The sequence below is a fragment of the Astatotilapia calliptera genome, chromosome 4 (assembly GCF_900246225.1).
Source record: "Astatotilapia calliptera chromosome 4, fAstCal1.2, whole genome shotgun sequence".
Classification (NCBI taxonomy): domain Eukaryota; kingdom Metazoa; phylum Chordata; class Actinopteri; order Cichliformes; family Cichlidae; genus Astatotilapia; species Astatotilapia calliptera.
The window spans coordinates 27,778,219-27,798,934 of NC_039305.1; the positions used below are offsets into that span (position 1 = coordinate 27,778,219).

A 20,716-nucleotide genomic window follows, 5' to 3' on the forward strand; every position below is an offset into this window, starting at 1 on the left:
CCGACATCTAAAATTTATAGGCTGAACATCTTTTAAAGTTACATTATTAGACGCAACTACAGTAATGTGGTCACAAAGAAGACTGCTTCGTGTTAAGAGACAGATGGTTAATAGAATTGGTTTTATGGATACTATTTGATTCCGTGCATTAAAATAGATTTTGTTGTTTTGTCCTTATTAGTGGAAACATATTAGTAGTCCTGCACATATTTGTGTAGTTTTTAGTCAAAAGATGACTCGTGTATTTCCATGGACCTGTGAGTTATGAAGGAAAATGTTAAAAGTGTTAAAACTGCCCCTGGTCTGAAACTAACTCATTCACTTCACTGTCTGCAGAGACAGCAGGTGCTCTTGCTTGCTGTAGGAGGTGTGGTCAGGCCCTCGGAGGGGCAAAGTATCATGAAGCTTTGTGCTTGTTGGAGATATGGTGGTGAGTGATGTACTAAGAGCCAGCCCATTCCAGTTACCACTGTTCATGCCAAGTATTACTAATGTGGTCCTTCTCTGCAGTTTGAAATACAGTATATAAAGCAATTCTGCAGGGTTTGAAAGCCACTAATTAGCATGACCACCTTTATTCTTCAATGCACCTGATATTCTTGTACAAGTTTTCTTGTCATTTCTTTCAGGAATAGTTCTCTCGTTAGCACCATCAAGCAAATGCAAAAAACTTCCAAATCAGACAGTCAGTCCCTGAAACTCCATGGCTCAGATGTAAACATGGCAAATAAATAGTCTCATAACACAACAGTAAGAAATATAATGAAACTTTTTTTAAATTAATGTCACATAATATATCATGAAATTCTGTCATGGGACCATTCTGTTACCACGATCCCTCACACTCGATCTTGCTACACAAAGAGGTGATGTTTTTTAGTGTGGACACTGAGACTGGACCCTAGTCTTGTTTTATAGCTGCTGATTGGCCTTTGTCACAGCAGCTGTTTGAATGTGTCCTTGCAGTGTAAACACAAAGTCAATTATTAACGTTTATCAATGCTCTGCTCCACTGAGATAAACTGGTTCACTGGTATGTCCGATACACTTATCAACAATTTATCGTACCTGTGTTTAAAATGCCTTTTGCTAAAAGAAAAATATATTATCATGAGAGCCGTGCATTTTATTAAATGTTCCTGTTTGTGTAGACAATGATTATTTACCAAATTAGTTGACCAAATGAACCCTTATTGTCTACATTTACATGTATTTTGACAGTTACATAACTGTCTCATTATTATAGCCACACTACACATTTACAACAGGAAATTCTTTTATAGATGTTGTCAATTTATTTTACATTTAAACACATCTGTCTAGGGATATTTATTTTAAAAAATCCCAGATTATTATTATTATTATTATTATCTCTAGTAAATGCTAATCAAAATCTCTAAAAATACTCAAAACAGAAGGAGCTTAATTTAAAAATGAAAACATTACTTTACCCTGTGATTTATTTGCTTGTTGTTGTTTTTTTTTCTTCTAAAAACGGGATAGTAATTTTGTCACTGGTACATTATACCTGTGCTTACCCCTCTGGGATAAGAGTAAATGGCTGTTGTGAAATGGCCTTTTTAATATAACCAGTCATTTAAGAAGTTACAAATTACAGTGTTGTAGTTGAGGTGTCGAACGGATGGATGGTAAAAGCTGTTTTTGAGTCTTGTAGTCCGAGCATACAGACTCCTGTAACATCTGCCAGATGGTAACAAGGAGAACAGCTGACGTGCTGGGTGGCTGTGGTCCTTGATGATGCTGTGTGCTTTCCGGAGGCACCGTTGAAGATGTCCTGAATGGTAGGAAGCCTCATGCCAGTTATGTGCTCTGCTGCTTTCACGACCCTCTGTAGTGATTTACGGCTGCTGGCAGAGCATTCCGTACCAAACTGTAATTATTGTGCTACAATAAATTACCTGATAATAAATGAGTCTGATAATAAAATGAGTAATAAGATGTTTTGATTTAAGAACTGGGTTTAGCTGAATTATCATAACTTGGTCTAAACTTTAACATAACTCCTCCTTTCACTGGCTGAATTTATCGGTTATGTGCAGACGTTTCCGATGGGATATTTTCAAAAATAAAAGCTGGGTGTTTATGTATTTTTTCCACTGAAGTCATGTTTCAGTAAAAAAAAAAACAGTCCTAACGAATTCAGTTAAAATGTAAATGATTTATTATTATTATTTTAGCCACACTTTAATTTTAAGGAACCCCATCCCCGCAAAAGAAAAAGAAAGTTAAAATTTTTAACACATAAACAAACATCTAAGCATACATTTCAAACATTTCTATATTCTAAAAGTAAACGATAAATATATGTATATTTTAAGTATTATTGGATGGTTACTTGGTTATTTAAAACCACTATAGTTATATATTTCATCAGATGAACTTTTCTTTTTCGGTACTAAAATTTTTGTTATTTATTATAATTGAGATTTTAACTGCACTTTAGTCTTAAGTTACATGTTACATAAAATGTTTAATATTTCTTTAACGTTTTTCTGTCCGGTTACATGCCAATAAAGTTATTTGGGGAAAAAATTGGGGGGAAGAGGTCACCGAGATAAACCGCAGCGTAACAGGGGCTATTTGTGGGGATATAAACACTGTTTGGCAGCGAGGAGCTTCTTATCACTATTTTAACTAGAAATTATCGGTCTGGAGTCATCATGCCTCGTGGAAGACTTCTGACCGCTTATTTATGGTCTGTGTTAGCACATAGGTGTCGTGCCTGACGGTGGAGAAACGATGTTGTTCGTTATAGCTGTTGTCTATGTTTATTTAGCGTCTGTTGTCGGTGTAACTGACTCCACTCCAGACTCGTGGTATGTTGCCGCTGTGTACGAGCACAAAGTAATCCTGAACCTAGATCCGCGCGTGCCCGTGTCCCGCCACGATGCCCTGCAGCACATGCAGAAAAACCTGGATATCTACGAGGAGCAGGCAGCCCGGGCAGCCCAGCAGGTATGCACATATTTAAAACAGTATTACTCATTGACCTTTACAGAATTCTGTTGGCATGTCCTTCAAATTAACGAATGAATTAAATTAAGTCGACTGCAGAAGAAAGTGAAGACGAACAGTGTTCAGAAGCCTTACAGGACCAACCTCTTTTAACCTTGTCACATTTTTCTGTTTTTTATGAAAACTGTCAAACTGTGATCTGTCATAGTCAATTTTTAACGACTTTTTACTGAAGCAGTCATTGCTGCTTCAGAATAGGTATAAAAGCTGTCCACCCTTTAGTACTACTTAAAACAAGAATTCTTTATATTGTATCAGCATTCTGTTTCTAAGTAAACAACCACTGATTCTTCCCCTGTATAAAGGTGTTTACTTTCACTGCAACAGATTACTGAATCTTCCTCTCTCTCACTGTCGTCTCTCTCAGGGGGCCCAGATCCTGGTGTTCCAGAAGATGGTATTCATGGATTTAACTTCACTCGATTATCCATCACTAGCTACCTGGAAACCATTCCTGACCCTCAGGAGGAGAGCTGGAATCCATGCATGGAGCCAGAAAGACACAACAACACTGAGGTTCACAGTCATATATTTCAATCTTGGTGATGGCAAGCACCACAGGCTTAACACTGCTGTGATGTTTTTTTTTCTTGATCAGCACCATGGACTACTGAGCCAATGTTTGTAGTGGTAAAAGCTAAAGAAAACATCCATCGATCCATTCTTTTCCACTTATCCTTTTCAGGGTCACAGGGGGGCTGGAGCCTATCCCAGCTGTCTTAGGGCAAGAGGCAGGCACAGGTCGCCAGTCTGTCACCGGGCTAACACATAGACACAGACAGCCATTCGCACTCACACCTATAGGCAATTTTGGGTTTCCAATTAACCCAACCCCACTAACTGCATGTCGTTGGACTGTGCGAGGAAACCGGTGTACCCAGAGAAAAGCCACGCAAACACGGGGAGAAAATGCAAACTCCACATAGAAAGACCCCGGCCTGATGGTGGAACTCAGGATTTTTTTTTTTTTTTTGAGGCAACAGTGCTAACCACCGTGCCACCGTGCTGCCCTAAAGAAAACGTATACAGGATAAATAAAGTTAGACTTACGTTCACAAGATAGAGTGCTGACTTAAACATATAGTGGAACTAATAATTTGTCCACTTTACTGTAATACTCTGAATATGAGAATCCAGTTTAAAGTACAGGAAGAGCACTTTTGATAGTCTTTGACTGGGCACTCTTATCTTCAGGGCCCAGGGGAGCTGACCCATCTACTCTGTTGGATGTAACATCTCACTGTGTCTGAATCTCATCATATTTGATTATGTTTGTGACTCAAAGGTTCTCCAGAGATTGAGCTGTATGGCTCGTCGTAACAACCTCTACCTGGTGGCCAACATGCCCGACCTGCAACCCTGTCCCCTGAAGACCAGCCCCTCCTCCACCTGTCCTCCTGATGGGCGCTGGCAGTTCAACACAAATGTGGCTTTCAGGTACATGTTAACTCTTAAAATGAAAATGAAGGGAGCGGACAAATAAACACTTCTTTTCTATGGCCTCCTCTCCACAGATGGAGTGCATGTGTTTGTGCCTAAATAAAGACCAGTTCTCCACAATTCCCACAAAAATGATTGACCCTAGTGCCAAAAAACACCAAACATTTCCTGGAGTCAAAGTTAACACTTCTTGTTTCATAGCTATAACAGAAACTACTACAAGAACTACCAAGTATAGTAATTATTACAACTCTGAATCAAATATGTCTTCTTTCATACAGGTCAGATGGTCTTCTGGTGGCACGCTACCACAAACACAACCTATACTTTGAGGCCTCCTGTGACACACCTCCAGAACCTGAAATCATAACATTTGACACTCCTTTTGCTGGGAAGTTTTGGCCTCTTCATCTGCTTCGACATCCTCTTTCACGATCCTACAGTGCTCCTAGTGCAGAGGGTATAAAATATAACCACATATGCACTCAGAGTATATATGTACATTTTAAAATCTTCTCTGAAATTCAACACTTCTTGTTTATGGCTTTTTTTTAGGGTGTGCGTCAGTTGATCCTTTCCAAACAGCCTGGATGAACCAGCTCCCCCTGCTGGATTCAATCCAGTTTCAGCAGGCATTCAGCCTGGGTGCCAATGTCACCCTACTAGCTGTCAACATTCGTAATGACAGGCCTCATCATGACAGGAAGTGGCATCTACACCCCTTTTTCTGCCACCTACCACCACGCCAGGAAAGGAGACCCAGAGGAGGGCAGGCTGCTGGTGGCCAGAGTGCCAGTTTTGGAGCCACCTGAGGTTGAGGCTGGTGGTGGTGAGTCAACAATATCAGTGGCTACAGACTCTGGATACTGCTACCAAGACAACTGTGATGACCCTCCTCCTCCCTCCTACCCCACCTTCATCTCCTCTATGATGTATGACACATTTACATTTGTCCTCTTAAATGAGACACAAGGTGACGTTAAAGTGTGCAACGGCACTTTCTGCTGCCGCCTGCAGTACAGGTGGTTACTGCAAGAACATAAAGAGCTCTATGCTCTCGGCGCATTTGCAGGAATACACACAGTCAACGGACGTTACGCACTGCAGGCAAGAATCACATGAATTTTAATATTTCTAAAAAGGTTAAAACTGACAACTCACTATTTTTATTTGCCACATGTCAAATATCTACAGGTTTGTGCAGTAGTCCGTTGTGGAGGGTTGGATCAGAGCTCTTGTGGACAGGAAGTGGAAGAAGCAGAGTCTAAAATGGACTTCCTGTTGGAGGGGTTTGACACCAAATACGTGTACCCATCTATTCTGACAAGCCGACTGGTCCTGGAGCAGCCCGAGAGTCTGGAGAAAGCTGCAGACATGAGAGTGACCATAAAACATTCAAACACGAAGGGTGGCCTGGTCACTGCCTGCCTGTATGGACGAATGTACCACCTGGATAATGAATGAAATTTGGAGGGATCAGGAAAATAAAGTTCAGTGTTATGGTTAAGAACTGCTCCAAACTTCAGCTGTTACACATTTGTTTTATGTCTTATAAAATAAACCAAACAAATGTCTTTAATCATCTGTTTACTTAATCTTTACAATACAAACATTTCACCATGTAGCATTCATCCTCTGTTTGAATGTTGCATATTCCTCAAAAGGCAATATTTGATAGTTTCTCTCTCACACACACTCACACACACACAGTGACAGCCACCTTCTCTTGTCTCTTGTACACAACACAAACATTAAGAAAGTACAGCATTGCAAGTTATCCATTCCTTGGGCTGCTCATTCAGTTCATCAGTTGTACAGTACATTGGTCTTACATCCACCTGCTGTCACAATCCGCTCTCAACGATTCAATCTCCACCTGGAATAAATACGTAGGTTTCAATATTGACTTTCTCTCCTAGGAATCAAGAAGTCGATCCTAATCTTGAATGCAGCATTATAAGTGTCCCAGAGTGACAGTCAGTGGCTGCTGTGAAAGCTCAAAGAACTCTGAATAAAATCTCAAGTACAGTAGGGAAAACGCTTCTTCAGCTGGTCCCATAAGATTGTCCCTCAGTTTCTGTCTTAACAAAGAAAAAAAAAGCAGTCCTCTGAGCTTTTCTTCACCAGATGCTCCATTAGTAAATGTGAATGAAAAATCTTTAAAACCACTCCAGAAAGTATCCTCAAACAGAAAGAGTTCAACATAAAAATAAAAACACTGCTTTAAATTGAAAAGGACGCTGGGCATGTTACTGGTCGTACAGTGATGCCGTGGAGAAAAAAAAGTGGCAAATTATTCTTTATTTTACCAAATTATTACATTAGTGCATCTTTTCCACTGTGTATGCACCTGAAGGAAGCAAGCATGTGGTTCAGACGAGGATTATTTTTAGATTTGAAGAGACTTACCTAAGAATACTCTGCTTGTATTTACTGCCCTGTCAAGCTTTTGTCAGTAATCTATTAAGGCTCCTGAGTGGCTGGCTAACCTGCCAGTATTGAGGTTCCACTAGTCCTCAGTACGTTTCTGAATCTGAGTCGTTCATTTCATCATCTCCAGAAACAGAGGACAGCGGACGTTCTGGCCTGCAGTAGGAGGCGTGGTCAGGCCTCAGTGGGGCTGGAGTATCAAAGGCCACACCTTTGGAAATGTGGTTTGAAATAGGGTGGTGGTTGATGACTGTTTGAGTAAGCGAGAGAGTGGGCAAAGCTGCTATGGTGACCATGGGCGAGGTGGGCATCATTGAGTTAAGGATGAGGGCCAAGCAGTCAGCTACATCCCGATTGGGAGCACAAGCCAAAGCTGGAGTGTAACCTGGGAATAAAAGGAGAAAAGGGGTTCATAGTACACATTAGAATTACACCTGAAGAGTACGTGTGAGTGCAGTGAGATGAAAGCTGACCATTCTCATCCACAGCTAACACACTGGCTCCTTTCACCAGCAGCTCCTGGACCACCACTGTCAATCCCTTCCTGGCTGCTACATGCAAGGGCCTGCAGGTAGAAGAGTGCTACAGTAAGTTCACACTGGGTTTTGGCGGTTATCCTGCTGCTTACAGTAGGTGCAACCTTCAGGTTCTACATACGTCTGCAGAGCAGCGTTGGTGCAGTTAATGAGATTCCTGTCGCTGATTTTCTCCAGAATCAACAAGGCACTTGTCTCGTGACCCTGAGAAGAGCAGAGAGTACCAAAGTCATCTGCAGTGACCACGTGAGATGTGCAACAATCCTGCCTTTGTCAATATGTTAAAGAGATGACGTTCTGAGCTTCACATAAATGTTAATCTCGCGCAAAGCTTTAAAAAGCTCTTTGTGTGACAGTTACAGACCAGTGCTCGTGTGTGTGGCAAATATTATTGTTCACAATAATATGACATTCTCCAAATTGTGCCTTTTAGTGATGCAAGTGAAACATGTGATGATGTGGTTAAATGTGTCTGCCAGATGTGTCCAAAGTGATACATAAATGTTCCAAGAGCCAGGGCCAAAACATACACGTCCCACACATTGCAAAAATATAAAATCTGAATGGTAACTACTTTCAACTTAAAATCTGAGACACTGAGACCACAAGAAAATCGCAACATTTTTAATACTGAATGACTAAATAACATTTCCTGTCTCTGAAATGCCTTTACCTTGCTGCAAGCCAAATGCAATGCTGTGTTCCTGTCTGCATCTTGCAGTGCCAAGTCTGCCTTAGCAACGCTCGCCATCACCTCTGTAACACAACACAACAGTGGAGATTAATACAAGTGAAAGGTTAACAAATCAGGGACCATTATTTCCACAAGTTTATCCCTGTATCAGTTAGTGTACTGACCCACAGCATTGGTCTGTCCATTTAGAGCTGCCATCATCAGTGGTGTTCTGTGCATGTGGGTGTCAACAACATTTGCCTGAGCTCCATGGCTCAGAAGAAGGGAAACGCACTCCACATGGTCAGAAAAAGCTGCAGCATGAAGAGGAGTCCTGCATCAACATCAATACAGTTATTGTAAATACGTTCCTGCTCACTAAGAATACAAAAAAACAACAACAAAAAAATCCCTCCACGCATGATTTTAAGTCTGCATCTCTCACCTGCCCTTGGAGTCAGTTGCATTCACAATATTTGCACCCAGGGAGTCAATTAACATCTCTGCCACTCCCTCATTATCGTTTATCCTGAAACACACAACGCAGCCTGTCACACACCCTCAGAGCAAATCGATCCTCATAAACATTCGTGGATATAAACAGACAGAGCCTTACACAGCACAGTGCAGTGGGCTGAATGAGTTCCCTGTAATCTTCCTGAACACCTCCTGATCTAACAACACCTCCACACATGCGTCATACCCTGGAAAACAGAGAAAGACAGATGTAAAAACAGAAGAAAGTACAGTGCTGTGTCTTAAAAAAACCCAGATTGACATGGTTCTCAAACATTTCACGTTGTGTCCCAATACCGTTATAGCAGGCCCAGTGCAGTGGTGTGTAGCCCTTGCTGTCAGTGAGGTTTGTGTGACTGTGTGAAGTGTTGGTGGCCTGCAGCAGGGCACCCAGGGCAACCCACACGGCCAGAAGCAGATGCCAGGTGCAGGGGGAGCGGCCCCGGATGTCCTTTACACTCACGCTGGCTCCCCGCTGGAGAAGGGCCTCTACACATTCCTCCTGGCCTGTCACAGCCTATGTGAAACATACAGAAAACACTAGAGAGTATAAATACCAAAAGAAATTTTTAAAAAGCATATATTAAAATTTAATATGCGATCTCAGTAGACACGTGTGCCTATCTCACCCCTCGGTGTAGTGCTGTCCTGCCCCAGCGGTCCTGATTCTCCACACTGGCTCCTTGACTGAGCAGAGAGTACACACAGTCTGTATGTCCGCTCAGCACTGCCAACATCAGAGGAGTCCTGAACACAGTGTGGAGATCAGGCACAACTCAGTAAGAATATTTAAGTGATCAGTTGAATCGCACAAAACAGTAGCCTAAGATTTATATATTTTTTTATTTATGTATTTAAACACACATGCACACACTCACTGTCCGTTGCTGTCTTGTGCATCCACATCAATGTGTTGGTCATTGTTGTTCAACAGCAGGCGCAGGCACTCTGGGTGGCCATTCATAGCTACAGCAAAATGAAATTTTAACTTTAAAAGCCAGAAAATTCACCCTTTTCACGCGATGGGAAGGCGACTGCCTGCTTATATACCTGCAGTATGTATGGCTGTCTGTTTGTGAATGTAATCCCGAGTCATGGGTGACGCGCCGTGGTGCAGCAGCAGAGACACACACTCCTGATGACCTCTTGAGCAGGCCAGAATGAGGGGGGTGCATCCCTCTGGGCTCCGAACATCCACATCAAGCAGGGATGACAAGAGCACCTCTAAGGCTCCACAGTGTCCATGATAAGCCTGGACAAAGTGAAAAAGCACACACACACACACATTATGTTAAATGGGGTGGCTGTGGCTTACTAATCTGAAGGTTGGTGGTTCAATACCCAGCTCCTCTATCTAACTGTCAAAAGGATGAGTGTGTGACATTAAAACTGCTTGAGCATAGGAGAAAGTGCTTGTATGAGTGGGTGAGTGTTCAGATAGAATAGAAAAGCCCTAAATAAGTACTAATCCTTCTTTAATGAATGCAGAGTCAAAGATAGATAGAAAAGAAAACATGCTTTAAAGAAAAAAATCTTAAAACTCACTGCCAGATGGAGTGGACTAATGGGAGCGTGGCTCTCTGAATCACTCAGCATGTCTGTTCCTGATGTCTCCATTAGCTGAAACAGCAATATTACTCATTTCAGATCCAGGTTTGCACAAATGCCAGTATGTGCAATACATATACTGATGGATGAAAATTGGTTGAAAACTGAAAGACTATAAAAGGTAGGAGGGCATAAGATTAGGTAAGGTAAAAGGTAAAACAACATAACATGAGAAAAAAGGGCTTTATTTACATAGAAATGTGTCATGATTTCAAAAAGTACATCAATATATATATATATATATATAAACAGATTTTAGTTTTGTACAAAATACAGATAAAAACAGCCTTTTTAATTTGATGCCATAATAAGCCAGAGGAGGGTTCACAGCTTTATCTGTTTAGCAGTTGTCGTAGCCACTACACTACAACAGAGGGAGCTCCTCGCAAAGCTCAATGGTGCTACAGTGAGAGACTGAAATTCCTCTTACCACATCAAGGGGCGTCTCAGTTGCCATCTAAAAGAAACAAAGAGACTTTTTGATATAGTGTCAGAAAACAGATTTATCAGCCTTTATGGCCAATTTTTCCCCATTCAGTGCAGCAGCTGTACACACCAGCTCCAGGCAGAGTGTGCGTCCGTAGGCCGAGGCATAGTGCACAGCACTATAACCCTGTTTGTCTCTCACACCTGGATCTGCGTCATTCCTCAGAAGGTATTCCACACATCTGGGAAAGACAATAGACAGGGTAAGTTTAAAGTGTTTCTTTTATCTCTTTTAAAGAAACACTTTAAACTTGGCATTAGGGATTCTCTGAAACATAATATTTACACTTTGAACACAGAGCAGAACTTACTTCCCATCAATATCAGCAGCAGCAGCGTAGTGCAAGGGGCTACAGCCTCTCTTGTCCAGCTCATTGATGCTTGCCCCAGAGCCCACCAAGGCAAACACACACTGGTAGTTACAGTTGGCTGATGCATAGTGTAGCGGAGCTCTGTGAAGATCAATAAATTAAGTTAGCCACTATTCGCAGATTTAATGTGGTCAAAACTTTACCATTGTCTCCATCTCTTATTTTACTCCATTTCTAGCATCCACCTTTGTGACACCAGCACTGTACTCTTAAACCAATTTTCACATTTTATCTTACCTGCCAAAGTTGTCTTTCCTGTTAAAGTCTGCTCCGATGTTTAACAGCAGGTTCAGACACTCCAGGTTCCTGTGTGGAGAGGGGGACAGCTGTGTTAATGTACCACTCACTGGTACAACAGTCAACTGCATGACATTTACAAAGTACATACACAAACTTTCAGTTCAACCAAAACGTGTATCAGATTGTTGAAAAGAGAAAGAAAGAGTACAATGACAGGAGAATAAGTAAACTAATAATACTGAAGCAGTAAGCAAAAACAATCACCCTCCAGCTGCAGCAGCATGTAGACAGGTCCTTCCAAAGTCGTCGGGAGTGTCTATGACAAACCCTGCACAAATATGCAAGCTGCATTAATTTGGATGTCAACTGGGTGATTCCACAGGCCTGAATGGTGTCAGCATTAATGTACCTGAGGACAGCAGCTTCCTGCAGCAATCTGAGAAGCCGCTGAGAGCTGCCAGGTGTAGGGGGAACATCCCGTGAATGCCTCTCCTTAAAAGACAAGCCATTGCATGCAAGCATTTTTATGACAGAAAAAAAAGATTTTATTTATCCTGACTTAACCGTTTCCAGGCTTAGAGCTGCTCACTTGCATTTGATCCTTTAACACTACTGCACAGATAACATGAAGCAAGAAGACAGACAGATGGTGAATGTCAGTTGTTACTAACTTGGCTGTGTTGGCTCCGTGTTTGATGAGCGCTGTAATAATTAGCTCGTGGCCATAGCGGGCAGAAATGTGAAGGGCAGTGTTTCTGCTCTTGTCCTCACAATCAATTTCAGCTCCTACACCCACATAAATCAGATAGAATTATATTTTCCATTAAAAAAGCCGGAGCAATCTCAAGAAAAAAAAGAGCATATTGTGCAACATATGCGGCATACAGCACACTCTGAGATCCAAACTAATTTGAATCCATGCATGAGACAGACAGCACTGGGCGAGGGCTCTCACCATTTTGAATAAGAGCCTGAGAGCAGGAGAACCTTCCATGTGTAGCTGCCATGTGCAGGGGAGTCTTCCCATCTTTACTCTGAAGAGAGAGAAGGCAGAGAAAGAGACATTTATTATTGCAAAATGTACATATTACAAATATGAAATCATTAAAACATCAGCTATTCAACTATGAGTCTAACTCAGAAGTGTTAGAAAGATAAAATGAACAGAAGCTATCACAGACGCCACTGTGGACCACCCACACACACAAAATGCTTGAGCAGCTTGCTGCCTTAGGGAGTCTCCCTCCCCCTCCATCATCCATATGGCCTTGCACCTTGTTGCTGTAGGGACCCAATATCAGTTTCCATCACTGCTACCAAAGTGCTAAAAACACAGTCCCTCTAGCTTTCAACTAAATTCTGAGCAGGATGCATACTAGTAAACACTGAGGACATACAAGATAAAATTTATCCTTTTTTAATACATAGACATAGGAGCATTATGCACATACTTCCTTCTTTGGAAAGCAAATACTCTCCCTTGGATGAATTTCTAGTTTCAGCTTTTTTAACTGCATGTTAACATTACCTGCAAGTTGATGTGAGCCCCATGGGCCAACAGCAGCTCCTGGCACAGCGCCCCCTGGCGTGAGGAGGAAGCAAAGTGGAGGGCAGAGAACCCCCTCTCGTTCACCTGAAGCCAGGGGACCAAGTAACAGGATTAAACACACAATTACTATGCACATGCAACGTGGCAGAGAGTGATGCGCACACACCTGGTTAACACTGGCTCCTGCCTTGATCAGCTCACCGACAACCACATCCTGTCCATTGTAACAAGCCAAATGGAGTGGTGTGTTGCCATAGGCATTAGCCTCATTTACCTATGCACAGAGGAACAACATTTTCAATTTAACCATTACTAACTACAGTAAGAAATTTTGGTGACACAGACGGCATTTTAAGGACACTGTCAGTATGTCTGTACTGACGTTAACCCCGAGGCTCAGCAGGTAGTGCACTGTGCTGCTCATGCCACTGGAGGCAGCTGCATGCAGTGGGGTATAAGCCTTCTTGTCCTTACAGTCCACCTCAGCTCCACTGGCAACCAAGAACTTCACTACCTCCAGGTGACCTAATACAGAGAAGTGAGAAGGAGATGAGTCAAATTCACTTCTGTCAAGAACTACATGCCAGCATCTCCCATTCACATCAACACTATGACCACTATGAACACTCTTACCCATGTAGGCTGCCCAGTGGATGGCTCTCCTGTCCTTCTTATCAAACGCATTAATGTTGGCTCCTCTTGACAGCAGCAACTTCACCATCTGACACACAGAATCAGATTGACAAGGAGCTGATGTGTAGTCACCTCTGTATCTGTGTGTGTGGGAGTGAAGAAAGACTGACCTCTACATGTCCACTGAAGGCAGCGTGGTGCAGGGCAGTGCGTCCCGCCCGATCAGATACGTTGACATTGCTTAGCAACGGGACCAAAGCCTCAGCACAGCGTACCGCCTTATTGCTAGCTGCTACATGGAGCGGCGTCTGCCAGTTCTTGTCACGAGCATTCACATCCGCACTGTGCTTTAGTAACACTGCCACAGCATCCTGAATAAAGAGTGAGCAAACATAAGGTCTACTGGAAAACAGTCTCAGTGCTCTAAGAATGTAAGCACCAAGGTTTACAGGTGGCTGTGTGGGTGTTTAGAAAGTTCATATTCTATTCATAGAGGGCTTTCATCCTGAAATCAAAATGCTGGAAAGTAGAAACTACACAAGGGACTATGTTAGTTTGGGCATGTCGCCCAGGACTAAGAAGAATAGGCAGACATTTTGACGTTTATCAAACACAAAGCCATAACACAGGGGTTATTTCCATTTGCCCCTTTAAGGCCAGATTCTGGGAAAGATTCTCTTAACTTTATCACGACAGACCTTTCTCGAAACCTTGTCAGTAAAGCAGCTAAAAGATATTCTAAGCAGAAAGTGTTTGCGAAATCTCCCTTAAAAAAGGATTTGTTTACCATTACTTGTGACAGGGTCAAAGTTGTAGCGGATTCCCCAGAGGTCACATTTGCATGTGTGTTTGTGTAATGTGTTACCTCACTACAAGAAGCCACAGCTCGGTGAAGAGGAGTTAACCACTTGTTATCTTTGGCATTAACTCGGGCTCCTTGAGTGAGAAGAAGAGAGTGAGACAGGGTAAGAAAAAGGAGATGTCAGAGCAGTCACATAGTGGCATACGCAGAATCGCAGAATGTACAAAAAGGAGGGGAAGAGCTAAATATCTTAAAAAATATCTTGTAAAAAAAATAAATAAAAAAGGATTTTATGAGAAGGAGGATGAGCCAACAGTGGCTGGAAGATATAAAATGCCCATGATCCCCTTTTGGCACGACCCGTGTGTTAAAATAGCCCTGCAGCTGCACCTGTTACTTGCTCTTCATTGAGAAACACTGAATGCACACACAGTCTCACATTTATTCACGCACTACAGCACCCTACTCACTCGTGTTACACGTATGCTTACACTCAGGCGTTTAAGTGTAAGCTCCTCCCACTGATGTGCTCAGCTTACTTCACAGAAAATGAAGCCAAAAAAACACTCGTATCAGATTGTTGACAGATCACAAGAGCGGTCACTAGTCACCATGAGACGGTAACTGAGCAGTGAGCACAGCATGGAAATTACTGAGAAACTGCATGTTATGATAAAAGAGATGACAAACAGTCAGGCTTTTATTCCAGTTTAAAATGCACTGAGCTGTATGGAAGTAGGGAACTACAGGGGGGAAAAGAGTAACATGGCATTAATGAAATACAAAAAAAAAAAAGTTGTCTGTGAAGGTTCTCAGTCATCCAGGTCATCATAGTCTAAGAAGCTTGGAAAGTAAAGCGTCCCTCTTGGGAGGACACTCCCACGAGGCTCTTACAAATTGCACATTTTAATAAGGAGAGAACAGCTAATTATTCAGTATTGCTTTGAGTATCTTACCGAGCAATCAGCATGATGTAAATAACGCTTTTAAGACTTGTGCCTAAAAAATACTACAGTTTGAGTGAAGGGATATAAACATACAGAAGAGGTAATGAGGATACAGACATAACTGTATTTCTCCATCCACCCAGGCATTATAACTAGAGGTCCATAATTAGGTAGAAATGAAATCAAATGATTGGCTTAACAGCAGCACGGTGGCACGGTGGTTAGCACTGTTGCCGCACAGCAAGAAGGTCCTGAGTTCAATTCCACCATCAGGCCGGTCTTTCTGTGTGGAGTTTGCATGTTCTCCCCGTGTTTGCGTGGGTTCCCTCCGGGTACTCCGGCTTCCTCTCACCGCCCAAAGACATGCAGCTTCTGGGGATAGGTTAATTGGTGTGAATGTGAGTGCGAATGGTTGTCTGTCCCTGTGTGTTGGCCCTGCGACAGACTGGCGACCTGTCCAGGGTGTACCCCGCCTCTCGCCCTATGACAGCTGGGATAGGCTCCAGCGCCCCCCGCGACCCTGAAAAGGATAAGCGAATGGATGGATGATTAGCTTAACAGGTGAGCTGGGGTGTAATGTTTACCTGAGAGGATGAGAAGTTCAATGATCTCAGCATCTCCCAGGTAAGCTGCAGCATGCAGCGGGGTCCGCTTCTCGTTGTCCTGGGAGGACGTTACGAAACAAAAACAATCAGTAAAAAATAGGTTTCACTTCTCGTTCAGGACACACATCCTGAGCTGTGACATCATTTGCTGCATGCCAGAACAGAATCAATAGACCTTACAGTGTTGCAGACCACAGGAAGTGCCATTCAGTAAAAATATCTATCATCGTTTCCCTTTTATTCTTCACTTCACTTCATCACTTCAACACACATCTCGCCCTTTCAGTACAACTGAGACCAATCAGTGAGGTGGGGCTATAAACAAATCTCATGTGACTGGAATAGGCCTGGGCTAGTGTAGCTGGCTCCAGGGAGAGCTGGTGTTATGACCCCACCATTATAGAACCACAGAAATCACACTGGAAAAACACGCTCAGGAAGACTGGGACACAGACTGAATGAAATTGGGGAAAAAGGAGAGAGCCAGTGAAGGTCGTGTCCTTTCTCATCTGAAAGGTTAGAGTGTTACAAACAGTTCATATGTCCTGTCTGGCTGGCAGCTACATAGGATGCAGAATACAGAAAGCTGCCAAAAAAGCACTCCGCCAGCCAATCGATAAACCCAGATCAGCTGTGGGCTGCCGGCTGCCTGCTGCTCCCCTCGCTGTTGTTTATGTGCCCTGTGGCAGTGAAAGGCAATGCTAATGTGTTTGTGTAAATTATTCTAAAACTAAACGACCTGAAGCAACAAAAGTGTGTGATTTACCTGAATGTTGACATCCTCTTTCTTGAATATGAGGGCGCGAACTTCATCTGGGTCCACATTGAAGATGGCTCTCAACAGAGATGGCTATAGAGATTAAAAAAAGAAAGAATGATGAGAAATGCCAGCGTATAGCACTATTGGAAAGGCAGTAATTTTCTATGCTGACAAGTGTGTTATCAGAGAGAGTTATGAGTGTTTCAGACGGAAGAGTCTTGCACACACACAGAGTATAATCCCAGGCTGGGACAGAGCCATAGGTCACATATGGCTGTATATCACCTATTTGTTTATGAGTGGCTGTTTTGGCACAAAACTGTTCAAATCTGGGTTAATCCTGAGCATTCTTGCCACGTTGTGCTGCAACAGAAAGTAAATAAAATGTAAATATAGAATAAAATAAAAATGAATAAAATACATTTATGAATAAAGAAGAATTTTGAGTACATTTCCTAAATTTAAACAAGTTATACAAGGTCCTCCTCAAGAAAGAAACTGTGAATGAATGACAGGCACATGGTTTATCTTTAGCCTCCGTTTAATCTATGCTCACGGTCATAAATGTAAACAGCTGCCATGAGGTTGACAGCATACTGAGCAGGATTTGTAGCCAGCGATGCCCTGCAGTCATGATAAAAGTAAGATTAAGACAAAAACAGCATCCTCCTTTTCCTTGCATCAGCCTTTATTTTAAAACTGCTTTCGGCTTTCAGAAGTGATGAATTCATAATAAAAGGGTAATTTGTCATCTCTGAGATTTAACTGTTTCTGTGTTTGATAGAGAAAAATAACAAAACTCATGCAGCACAGCAGACATTTGGTATTATAATAAATCGCCTTAAAGACTCACCTAGTGAGCCTCATCTTTGTTACCAAGATTTGAGCAATGTAGAAATTTTAAATTAATGCTACTGTTCTCTAATTGCAGCTTCCTTCTTTCAAAACCTATAAATAAAAAAGTGTTTTTCATTTGCTGCAACAGTAGTGAAAGTGCCTAACGCTAATATGATGGTGCTGATTTTGGCGAGGCTCTAATCTTCAAATGCTGCCGTTCGCTCTTTTGCAACCTATCAAGTATGTCTACTGAGGCTCCATGTCTCTTACTGACAAACCTTTTTTGCTAGAGTGGCTCGTCATGGTCAAACACTGCTGTTCAGTCTATACTTAGTACGATCTAGTGTTAATAAGCACTACAACAAACACTTCAGCCTTCTTCTGTTTTCCCCAACCTGCTCTCATTACCTCCAAACTAAAAATAAGTAGGGCTGTCTAGCATGCCGGCATCCATCTCTTGCCTATTACAATGATGACCACTAAGCTAATGTAAGTGACTGAAGGAGGTCCCCATGCATAAACCCTGTCATCACAGCCGGCACATCTTCTTTGGCTTCACCCTCTTCAGTGCATGCTTCAAAGAGCAGTCATCATAAGTTGAAAAGACTTATTAGCATGTTCCAGCAGAAAGCTTGCCCTTTATACATCCAACAGCGGAGACTACAAAGACCAGGGCTTGCTTTTAATCTATACAAACCAGAGCAGTTCTCATGTGGCAGGACAATACTAGCGCTATATTTAGTGGCACAAACCATGTGCTGAAAGTGCACTGTATTTTTATAGAATGGCACATGAAACAGTACAGGTATAAACATCAGACCAGAACTAAAAAGTGCAGTGGTCTACCTTAAATCCTAGTTAATGCTGTCATTTACACACAAAACTGTAGATGGTACCCTCATTAAAACCAGCAATTTAGAGATTCAGCAAACAGTCCCATCTCACCTTGTCATCCTCAGCGACTACCTTTCGAGAGGCATGATGGGATCTGCGGTCTGGGGATGATTTGGGCCGTGGAGGTGGGGATGAAGAGCAGGACTCATCCTCCTCTACCTCCTCCAGTACCACAATACACACACGGCTAGCCCGCTCAGACCGCATCGGGAACAAACATTCACACGCCACACAATCACTCACTCACTCACACACACGCTCTGTCACTCACGCACATGAATACAGAGTGTTCCTTCTCACATATGTGCACAATTCAGCGGCACAAAGGTCAGCAGTAAATCCCGCACACATAGTGTTTTCCTCGTAAACAAGCGCTGCACATCTTCGCAGAAAAAAAACCACTCTGAAATCCGGCTCTGTCCTCTATCTGTCAGTGTTGCTTTGCGGCATGTCTTTTTATCCTCCTCCTCCTCCTCTCTCGTCTCCACACTCACACTCTGTGAGCGGCAGTAGCGGAGACGGCAGGGAATTCCTTTGCGTAATGGTGGCAGTAAGAGGCATGCGGCAGAATGAGCTGCGCACAGGAAGCTACATACCCTCGCTGCTGTGCTGCAGCCAGGAGCACATACGCAACTGATGCAAACACACACGCGTGCGCACACACACAGATTAGCATAAACGTGGGAGGGGGCAGCAGCACCTAATGTATGTGTGGGTATGCATCGCTCATTTCAGGCAGACTGCTGAAGCCAGCTCTTTCAAAAGAAGAGAGGGATAGGAGAGGGAAAGGAGGGGGAGGGGAGAGGAGAGAGAAAAAGAGAGCCAGGGAAGAGAAAGAGAAGGGAGGGAAAGGGGAGTAGAGATAAAAGGGGTGAGAGACAGAGAGAAATAAAAAGAAAAGGAGTGGGAATGGGAGGGGATGATTGTAGGCAGGTACCTGGAGCACTACAGAACAGCTGTGTAAGTTGACAGTGGAAAAAAAGAAGAGCAGATAAAAGAGAATCAAGTTATAAAAAGAGTGACGAGAGAAGTAAGATTTACTGGGACAAAGGACAGCTATTTGATGCGTCACTGTAACCAGGTCACTTCCTGGTCAGGGCTTATCCTGACTGTCCAGCTAACGAGTATGACAATACTTCCACTGTTTTAACTGTAAGAACAAAAGCGAAAGTCTAATAATGCTTTTAGAGTAAAAGCTTCCCTCTCAAGGAACAGAAACCATGCTGTTTGTTGGACGTTTGAGCTCGGTCCAGATCCCTGCTTGTTTACAACTCTACCTAACTCAGTCTACCCTTTGCCTTATCATTAAGTACCGATGTAATAAAACTCCTGTGTCTGTTATTGCACATTAAAGTAATAATGTCAAAGGCTGCTCATATTTTGTTAACTGGCCAGGCATCTTCAGGGATCTTAAAAGCTATATTCAACATAGATTGTTAAAAGCAACAACAACAACAACAAATACACATACACACTTAAATGTAGTGCTGTTTTTAGCTAAATGGGGTGTAAATTATCTGCATTTTATAAAGCTGGTGCTACAATAGAAGTCCCCTTTCATTTTGTATGCTGAAGAATCAAAGAAAATGAATACCACATTGTTGTTGTTTTAGTTTGTGTGTGTGCCCCTGTCCTCTTTGGTGTACTGGTGGCATAGCTTTAGAAGTTCCCATCTCCTCATTATAAAACTGGAACCAAATGGCTTTGCCAGAGAATGTGAGGGTAGCTAACAAGACCAGTCTGTGCGTGCAATACTGTGTGTGTGTGTGTGTGTGTGTGTGTGTGTGTGTGTGTGTGTGTGTGTGTGTGTCTCCTTCATATTCAACGCAGATCCTAAAAAGAGCAATCTTGCCAAGCCACACATCCCTATTAACTCAGTGGGAGGGACGGCGCAAGGCAAATGAGAGAGAGCGATTCATTTAGAAAGAGCCTTTGTGCAGGCCTAAATTTTAAGTCTAATGGTTTTAGCATTTAGAAACATAATATGAAACACAACATACAATTTCTTTTTTCCTACAGTAATCACTCTGCCATTACAGATTTGCATCAAAAGCACAAACAAAGAATGATTTTCACGAAGCAAAGCATGTAAACAACCAGCGTTTTGTCTATCCCACTTGCTAGCACTGGGGAAACTCTAAGCAGAGCAGCCCGAAGATATTTACAAAGCAAATTTGTTGTAATCCGCTAAACAGAAGTGAGTATTTCTGTCTGTATCCACCCAAACTCAAAAGCAAAGCCAAAGCAGTAGATGTGGAACAGGCTGGAAAACTCCAGATACAGTAAAATGAATGATCAACATCATGTGAAAAAACAATCTAACAAATAAATAAACATTTTGTTAGGTTGGTCT

At 42.5% G+C, this 20,716-nt stretch overlaps 2 pseudogenes; one reads left to right on the forward strand and one right to left on the reverse strand.

The window, feature by feature from the left end:
* Positions 1–2,684: 2,684 nt before the first annotated feature.
* Positions 2,685–5,983, forward strand: LOC113020076 (biotinidase-like; annotated as a pseudogene).
* An 88-nt stretch (positions 5,984–6,071) lies between these two features.
* LOC113021314 (serine/threonine-protein phosphatase 6 regulatory ankyrin repeat subunit A-like) lies at positions 6,072–19,123 on the reverse strand (annotated as a pseudogene).
* Between the last annotated feature and the right edge of the window lie 1,593 nt (positions 19,124–20,716).